The 9464-nt window shown below is 35.0% G+C and overlaps 1 long non-coding RNA gene across 1 annotated transcript; it reads right to left on the bottom strand.

Annotated features, from left to right (window-relative positions):
- Nucleotides 1-3254: 3254 nt before the first annotated feature.
- LOC147618259 (uncharacterized) lies at nt 3255-4059 on the bottom strand. The gene is made up of 3 exons (XR_015262151.1): nt 3999-4059; nt 3439-3873; nt 3255-3335 (listed from the first exon to the last, which is right to left on the bottom strand). It is a non-coding gene; the product is annotated as an uncharacterized LOC147618259 (long non-coding RNA).
- Nucleotides 4060-9464: the final 5405 nt, after the last annotated feature.

The following is a 9464-nucleotide window of genomic DNA, read 5'->3' as shown; positions in this document are numbered from 1 at the left end:
TTATGTTTACATCTTCTAAACTAATAGGTATGGATTGTGCATTGAATTTGACTTTCTTATTGGCAATAAGCCAATGCACAATGTCACGAATCATAAAGTCACTCCCAGGCCTTTTCGTATCCTTTGAGTAGTTTTTGAAACTAATATTCTCTTTCTTTAGATTGACATATGTACTCTTGTGAGAAAAGTACATGTCTTGGATTGTTTGCACTCTCATGTACTTTAACACTAGTTTGGTACCAAAACAGGACACTTGAGTGTCCTTTTTTGGGGGTTGCAAAAAAAAATCAAACTCCTAATGTAGGCTTTAAAAACCAAAATGCTTCATTGGGCATGTAGAACATAACCCTATGCTTATGTAAAAAATGCTAAACATATAAAATGCCTTTTTATTTGGAAGTACATAAGCAACAAAGTAGCATATGTCTTGAAAATGAACATTTTTCAGGATTTTTCAAGATTTTTCCAAATATGCAAGCATCATTCTCTCAAATAAAAAATCCAATGATATCAATAGCATTTTTTCCCAAGATATTTTGATAGCATACATCAGTCCAAGGAGGTAGAAGTTCACCAAAAAAATCATTTTCCTTTCCTAGAATTTTTTCCAAAAAAGTTGTATAAAATCAGCAAAAGTAACGCGTATTATCAAAACTCAATCACGCCACTAAAAAAAATTATAGCCCTATCAATGAGAATGTTGATTATTAGTTTTCATGCTTGAGATGAGATAAATAAGCCATAATTTGATGTGTATGACACTAACTTAGCCTCCACTTAAGTAGGTTCTTATCGCCTAGTTCTAAAAAAACTGTAAAAAATAAAAATACAAAATTTGATCATCTTTTTTCAGAAACTAATCATAACTATGCTTGCACAAGTAGTCTACACCTATAGTTACAACAAATAATGCACTTACACAGCTTTCCTCTTTGATGAAAATCAAAATTAGGCTCATAATTAGACATTTTACGTATTAAAAACAGGTTGTGCAAAAGGCCATGTATGAGAAGAGGCCCAAAAAGTGGCTCTAAATTTTTGGAAAATTCAAAACAAAGTAGTATTTACACTATATAACATGGGTGCATCTCAAGTTTTACATTATTAGCTTGCATATGGAAGGAGAAAATTTCATGCTCCACCTGTATAAAAAACATCATTTCAATATTAGCGAGTCAAAAATTTATCCAATAATTATCATTTGATGATTCCAAGATTTAGTTTACATCATGGGCTTTCCATCAAGCCAAGTTTCATGATCAAACTATGTCCCTTCTAAAAGTTATGTACAAATTACTACTATTTTGAAAACAGCAAAAATCATGCGTTTTATCAGCATGCGTCTAAGAGAATTAAAATATTACCTTGCAAAAGCTAAGAAAAGTGCAATTTAAAAAATCTCAAATTTTTTTTGGGTCTTGAGGAACATCTGTGGATGTTAAGCATTTCAAAACTCTTAATAGATTGCCCACAAAAATTCAAGAAAAATGCTAACTTTCAGGACACTTTAGTGTCCAATTACAGAACTAGTGTTAATAAGATTGTCTCCATATCCTCCTCTGGAATGTGGCTCACCTACATTCATGATAATAAAATATATAAAATTTTAAAGCATATTCAATTTACCTAAATAAAAAGATTCAAAATAATAAACTTATCAATGATAAGTTTCTCTAATATAATATCACTTACTTGTAAAGGTTCACATGATGCCTCTACATTTGATTTTCCAATGTGTTCTAAATCCTATTTGAAATAACAAAATTAAACCCATCATGTTAAAAATAGAAAAATCAATTCCATTATGTTAAAAATAGGAGAATCATAACATTATACATCTATTTAACAATACCTTTAAAATATTTTTTGGTATAATATTTTCACCCTTTTTGGTGACTTCTTTCTTCCAAGTGAGTTTTCATCTTCTCACTTACCTTTGGAACAATCCAAAAACTAGCATTAATCATCACAAAAGTAAAAAGAGAAAGAGAAAAAAAATAGGAGGACAAAGAGATAGTAGAAAAATTTTGTAAGTTTTGCATTACCTTTCTCTTTCTTTGACTTTTTCTTGAAACCTCATTCATATACTTACCCAAATTCAACATTGGTTCCTACAAGTACAACAAAATATTAGAAGAAATATTGACAACTTATCACATATACAAAGAAAAACTCAACCAAACCTTGTCTTCACTTGTCATATATACTCTCGCTTCTTGATTTCTTATGGCTCTCACTCTTTTTGATGTGTCGTGATGTAGTAGCTCAGTAAAGGAATAATTATTCTCCTCCATTGTTGTATTATAAGAATCCTGGTTTATAAGATGTTATCAAAATCACATAGAATTCAAAAAATAGTAGTCTTAAAATCAAATCTTTATGTGGACTAAGAGAATACACCTCATTGGATATATAATCTTGCAACCCTTCAAACCTCTTTGTCCCAAATATAAGGTTATTCATCTATATAGAAGAGCATACGTTTAATACAAAACCAAAAGAAATCCTACATAGAATAAAATGAATTATATAATACACTTACATTCTCTATAAGTTGATCATTTTTTATCGCATCAATGTAAGGAGAGCTAGCTTGAATCTAAAAGTTTGTCTATAAAGTTCACATTAGTAACAAAATCTTTTAAACAGAACGTTCAAAACATGTAACATTGCGTAAGTTACTATGCATGATTCAAAGAAAAAAATCGTTATACATTCTCCTTCCTTATGATACATCTTTCTAGCTCTTATCTCTTCATAAGAATGATTATATGCTTGAAGATTGAGTTTGGCTTTAAGACCATGACATGTAAAATAAATGATGTTTTCAAGGGGTTTAAGAGGGCCTTACCCACTTACTAGATCATGGCTTGCGAGCTTACCACCGGCGCACGACAAGGGATTGCCTCTCTAGTATCACAAATGGCATCACAAAAGTGATGCTATAGGGAGGTGTAGTTAGTGATGCTAGAGGTGACGCCTTTGACACGATGCAAAACACAATAGGAAAAGAAAATATCAAGTTTAGTTCTTTTACCTCTTCATTAGAATTAATATTTCCTTGAGGAGTCAATGCAAGCTCCAAAACCTATGAATTTAGACCCAAAAAAAAAAGTGATGAACTATGTATTAAGCTTCTTAAATCATATATATATGTAATACACACACACACACACACACACACACACACACACACACACACACACAGTTGAAGCATACAATTTATGGTTAAAAAAACTATAAAATATACTTACATGAAGTGATGAGCTAGCATCCATGTCATTACTTGCTTCATCTATGGATTGAGTCATCCCTTGTGCTTTTAATGTATCCTTCTATCAAACACAAAATGTCAAATGCATTATATTAGTTTTAAAATTATCAATCCAATTATTAGTTTCTAAAAGAACATTCATAAGCATAAACATTAACACTTACATTGTCCTTGATACTCTTCTTCTTATTGTACTTTCTATTTGCTTGTCTACCTGAGACCCACCATCTATAGATATCTTCCTCCAACCAAACATATTCAGCTCCAATGAACTTTAGAGTTGCAATCTCATGATGATGCTCACAAATAATTCTCTTGATCTTTTCTTGTGCCTCTTTGTTATGGCGAAGATCTTTAGGAGTCTCAACTCCATTAAACCACCTTCGTTACAAGGCGGTAGTTGCCAAGCAAAATGGCATGTTGATCCTTGAAGAATTTCTCTAATAATTCTTTCCCATAGAGCTTGTTTTGGTCTCTACTCACCAATCTAGGTGCTCGAAACACCTCATCATATGTAGGTGTAGGACTAACACCTGCTAAGACTTGTTGGCCAAGAGCATGTGAAAAAGGAGGTTCCTTATCTTTAATCTCCCCATTGCCTGCATAACCATGTTGATGTGACATAGAAAACAATTTGCTAACATGCATAAACCAATTACAAACACACTAGTATATCTTTATATATAAAAGATTACAACATTCAAGATCGTTAAAATGTGTGTACCTTCCTTTGAGGTTGGAGAACTTTGAATATCCTTTATGATTGTGCTTATGAGACCCAAGAAATTTTTATCTTCACACATCATTTTCTTTAGCATTGCTTGCATGTCCACATTCGTAGTTGCCATCTCCAACCTACATAAATTCAATCCAATTGAAACATACCAACGATTCATAGAGTTGCTTAAGTTCCAAAAGTACCATTGATGAGAAACAAAGCTACGATTGCCATATGATTGGAACTACCTTTGCTTCTCCCTCTATTATCATGCTCCTTGTTTTGATAACTTTTCATTTCTCATTAATAGATACACATAACCGCCAATCCTTCCAATCATTAAAATAGATACACATAACCACCAATCCTTCCAATCATTGTCCTCCATTTCTACCTTCCATCTCTTTTCTTGATTATGAATCATTTTTAACCATGCTACTTTCACTTGTTTTGTTGTGTAACTCACTACTCTAATAACCTCATATTTTTGATCAGTTGAGGAGAATAATACATCAAAATTCGGCTTCAACTGAACAATATCATTCACCTCTAGCCAAGGTGGAATGCATCCAACACAGCCTGGCTGAATCAAGCGTTTTCTCAATCTTAGGTCTTTTATCTCATATGCGATGATTTTTCTGCCATGTTGAAAGGGAATAAACTTATGAAGTAAAGAACTAATAGGCCTTATGCAATCCCATGTGTATGGCAAATACACATTTTGTAACACACTCATGCCAGTGGTATAATCAACATCTAACCTTTCAAATCATCCCTCAACCACAATACATTGCCTGTAGTAGTTGGCTCCAAAAAGTAGCCTTAACTCACCATTACACTGAAATGAGAAAATAGATGTTATGCATGCTTTCCAATATCCCACCATGGAGACTAATGTTACATCTTCATCACATTTCACCCACAACTTGATTCCCAATATTATAGACCTCTCCCTTAAATAGGACTTTCTTATATTCTGTTACTCTCTCAATCCCCCAGTTTAAATACTGCTCAGCATACTTTCTTTCTTCAACAGTTACATCCCTGTATTTTAGCTTCTTCTCTGCAATGACAATACCTTTTTCATGAATTGCTCTTTGGCATCCACTTGGTATGGAATTCATAGTAGACAAGGTCCATAATTCTTTGGCCTTTACAATGGATGATACATGTATAATACCCAATGCATGCCACTCAGGACATTCATAATAGCCACCTTTATCTACTAAGTATCCATCTGGAGTAGAAAGAGCTTGATGAAACTCTCTGAACATTCTTTGGTGAGGCAAAAGTCTATCAACATCTTTTTGAATATACATAAATACCCATGTAAACAATCTTCTTCGGTGATAGTTTGCATAAGAGATTTCATTGTCCTTGTTGTTGGTTTTGATGTTTGCATAGATTGAGACCTTACGCTCATATATATAACACCAAAATCCATCATGGCTACCATGACGTAAAATATCATCCAGCAATTCTCCGAAACCTATATCCACACATCACAAAGTAAAGCATCATTACTATAGGTATGAATGTAAAAGGAATGTTAGTGAAAGAATAATAAGTGAAAGGATTATTCATCATACCTACAACATGCTCTAATGGGGCTGAATTTGGACCGATGAGCTCCTCTGACCTTACTCTCCAAGAAGCGAGCATGACTCTTATAATGTCAATTTCTTCTTGTGACCATCCATTATCCACAAGTGTAGTTATAAAATGCTTGGGCAATATCTATGAGCAAGAGACCCAAGTCATAGAATTTCTTAGGGATACCTTTAACTTCACACAATATATATGGCAAACACCATTGCACAAATTTTTGATTTTCTTCTGCCTTATAACTCTCAAAATACTTGCTAGGAAACCTCGGCCATCGACCATATCGAATCGAATAAGGTGTCACTTTTGTCATTTTGTGAGTTGCATCATCTATTTCTCTCCTCACTTTATTGTCCAATTCTCTCATTAGACAACTGATATACTTTGAAAACAAGCTCAATGCTAATATGTGCATGCAACCAAATCAAGAGACACGTCAAAGCCATATAGATCATAAAGTCTCCACAAACTTGATCTACCTGAAAGACCTGCCTCTTTTAGTATCTCTTCACATTGAGCTTGGGTGCTTGCTTGCTCTGCAAGAATTAAATGTTTGGACATCTCTTTGGTAGATCTTTTCATTGGTGCATATCTGAATTGATACCTATTTTGATCATACAAGTACCGCCCCGATCTTGCACTATCCTCCAAAGTGGCTATTGCTCTCTACGACAAAAAGCTTGACCACCTTCTTTACATGATCCAATCTTGCATTGAGCTGGATGGTCTCCAGTCACCATCATTAGCATAGCACGAGCTTGGAATCTTTGGTTATTAAAATGGTCATCTGCACAGATAGATGACACAGGATAATTGAAGTGTAAGTCAATTCCATGTATGAAGAGACTTTCCAACTCATCCATTAAAGGTTTCATAAAAACATGGAAAAGTTTGCTCAAGCTTCCAACAACTTTCTTGCAACTGAATGGAATAAATAACACAGGTATCACTCCAATCAAAGATTTCTTCCCACAATTGAGAACTTTGATCTCAACCACACCACAATTTTTTTGGGTCGTCTTTGATGCTTGGAAGCCATCCCAATGTAATAATAAAGCAAAATTACGTGGATCTCCCTGTCCATTCAAAAGAAGACACATTAGGGTGTAGTAGTATGTAACACATTAAGGTGTAGTAGTATGTAACACACTTTAATATATATAATGCTAGAGAATATACATATAACAAAAGTCTTACCTTACAAAGTCTTTTGAGACCTTGTATTGGAGCTCGACAACCCTTACAAATAAACTTGTACATTTGCTCACTTTCATTCCGACCCTCTACAAGTGCTTCTGATTTTAGTGAAAGAAGGCCATGCTCGATAAGCTTGTTTACAATGGACATTATCACATATCAAGGGCAACTCAAAATATGATTGTGGATCCCAAAACTCTTTAACACTATTACACTTTGTACCATCCCAAAAATCATAAATTCTTTTCGAATCATCAGAGCTATTAGATACCAACCATCTCTCTTTATTTCGCCACATTCCCACCAACAAGTCATGGCACAAAGATCTACTTTTTGCAAGAAGCTTCAATTGTTCACCAATGGGAACATAATCGAAACATAACATATCCTTTCTAAGCTTGGCACACTTTGAACACTTCTCATGTTAAGCAATCACGCTTTAATTTTTTCTTACCTCTTTCATTGTTATTGCATTGACATTCAAGAGTGTCGCCAATGTAGTTGTCTTCTTTACTTGGTGGATAGAGCTCAGCATCATGTATAGAATTGTCTAATCCTTGGCGTATTCTATATCAATTTGCATGAACCATACCAAGTGTCAAAAACATGGTATTTAACTGCCCCCAACATGTGGGAACACTTATGCCATCTAGATCTCCATCCCATGTTTCTGGAAACTGTACTAATAGTTTACTCAAGCTTGGTGTATTGATTTTATCCTTATCTGCTCTATTCCTAGAACCACCCATGTCTCCAAATAGAATCCTAAGCATACTATCTTGAAATTCCACTGAAGCCTGATGTTCATCCCAAAGTGCTTGCAATTCAATCACCCTCTGTATGATTTTATCAACCAAAGACAACTCCATGTCAACCATGTCCTCCTCCTCCTCCTCCTCCTCATGGTGATAATGTTCATCATGTGTATCAATAAACACATTATTATCATCTTCATGCATCATCCCCTACAAAGGTTCATTGTCTTCTTCTCTAAGTTCTGAAGAGCCAAATCTTGAAGTTTGCAACCCAAGATTTGTTGCAATAGATTCAAAACGCTATCAATTAGCTTATGCCTCTTGCATAAGTTGATGGAGCAACCATTCTTCCACCATGGCAATATGTTCTACATCTACACCACACTTTCCTTCGTCCACTAGATGAGTTGGGTGGCTCTCCATGCATCGACCTATTATTTTCCATAGAATTAAGCTCACTCACATTTACCAAGACCGATGCATTAGGAAGTGAATGGGGTCTTCTTGGGCCCTTTAATTTGCCCAAGCCTAATCAAGGTGATTAAGGAATAGCCAAATGGGGGGTTGCCATGTGGACTGAAATGTTGGGTTTTTAAGAGAGGTGTAAGAGTGCTCAAAGGGTGCACTTTTTTCCCCAAAAAGGGGGGGGGCCAATTTTACAATTTTTGGACCTCCACAACTTCTACATACAAGCTCCGATTTGAGCGGAGATTACAGATCCGTGATCTACGCATCAAGAGCTTTCCATAGATATGTTACATGATATGGTTTTATCCGCTAGATTTTAAATTCCATTTTTCCTCCAAAATTTAAATTCGAATAAAGTAGCCGTTTTGAAGCTTCTAATTAGAAAACGTTTCTTCTTAAGAGAAAAGGTTTGACTCCCTTAAACTGCCAAATAAAAGGGCCCAAGAAGCCTTCCATTGAGGTCCTAATGGATGTATATTTCCATCTCTTAGAATTACAATTCACGTGGTTCCATCTTGTAGAATTACAATTCACGTGGTTCCATCTCACGATTTAAGAACCAGCACTTTCACGATTTAAGCCTCATCACGAATTAAGTCATATCATGCAATAGCCACTATATATTTGTTAAGCATTTTGCTTACTATTCTTTTGGCTAAATTAATGTAGCAGTTGCTCCATGAGTACATATCCATGCTCATGCACTAGAGACTATTTCCACCAAAGCCTCACCATTGACAACTTCCAGGTACATCTCTGGATGGGGGGACCATGGTGGGCGAAAGCCTGGTCAATGGTACAACCCATCGCTTGAAATTTTCCTTCAAATTACAAATCTCTCCAAACAACGCCACAATCTTCACAACTCAATGATTTTCAATCCCTAGTGAAGATCTCTATTTAGCCTCGCAAGTTGATGTAATTATTTCAATCCTCATCAACAAGTGGCTACTTCAACACAGAGCAGTTCAACAAGAGTCTATATGACTCATTACTTGTACTTCATGTAAATCTGCTTCATAAGAGCACTTAAATATACATAAAAAAATAAAAAGCACATGGGTAGAAGAAGACCACAACATGTCCTTCTCAACAACATTTGACAAGAATCTTGCCACACAAAAGGACATCATCAAAAGCCAATTACTTCAAATTATGAATGTCGCCTTCAATGAATCAAATTAGGAATTGAGAAACACCATCTCGTTCTGATGATTAAGTCTACGTTCCTCCGGATCCTGCCCTCTCTTCTCTCCCATTATTAACATCTCTTAGTGTCCCCACTAATGAAAAATAAAATGTAACCTTGCTGATGATTGCTAAAAACAAATTGAGCCAAAAGAAAAAAGAAAAGAAAAAAAAAAGAGGGGCTCACACAAATATAAAAAGGTAATCATTCACATTGTAGAGCTTGGAAATCTCAAGAGTTATGAGCTCGGTCATTGGA

Source organism: Cibotium barometz, chromosome 35 (assembly GCF_041138505.1).
Source record: "Cibotium barometz isolate CiBa-2024 chromosome 35, ASM4113850v1, whole genome shotgun sequence".
Classification (NCBI taxonomy): domain Eukaryota; kingdom Viridiplantae; phylum Streptophyta; class Polypodiopsida; order Cyatheales; family Cibotiaceae; genus Cibotium; species Cibotium barometz.
The sequence above is the reverse complement of the archived record's forward strand: the minus strand, read 5'-3'. Positions and strand labels throughout refer to the sequence as shown.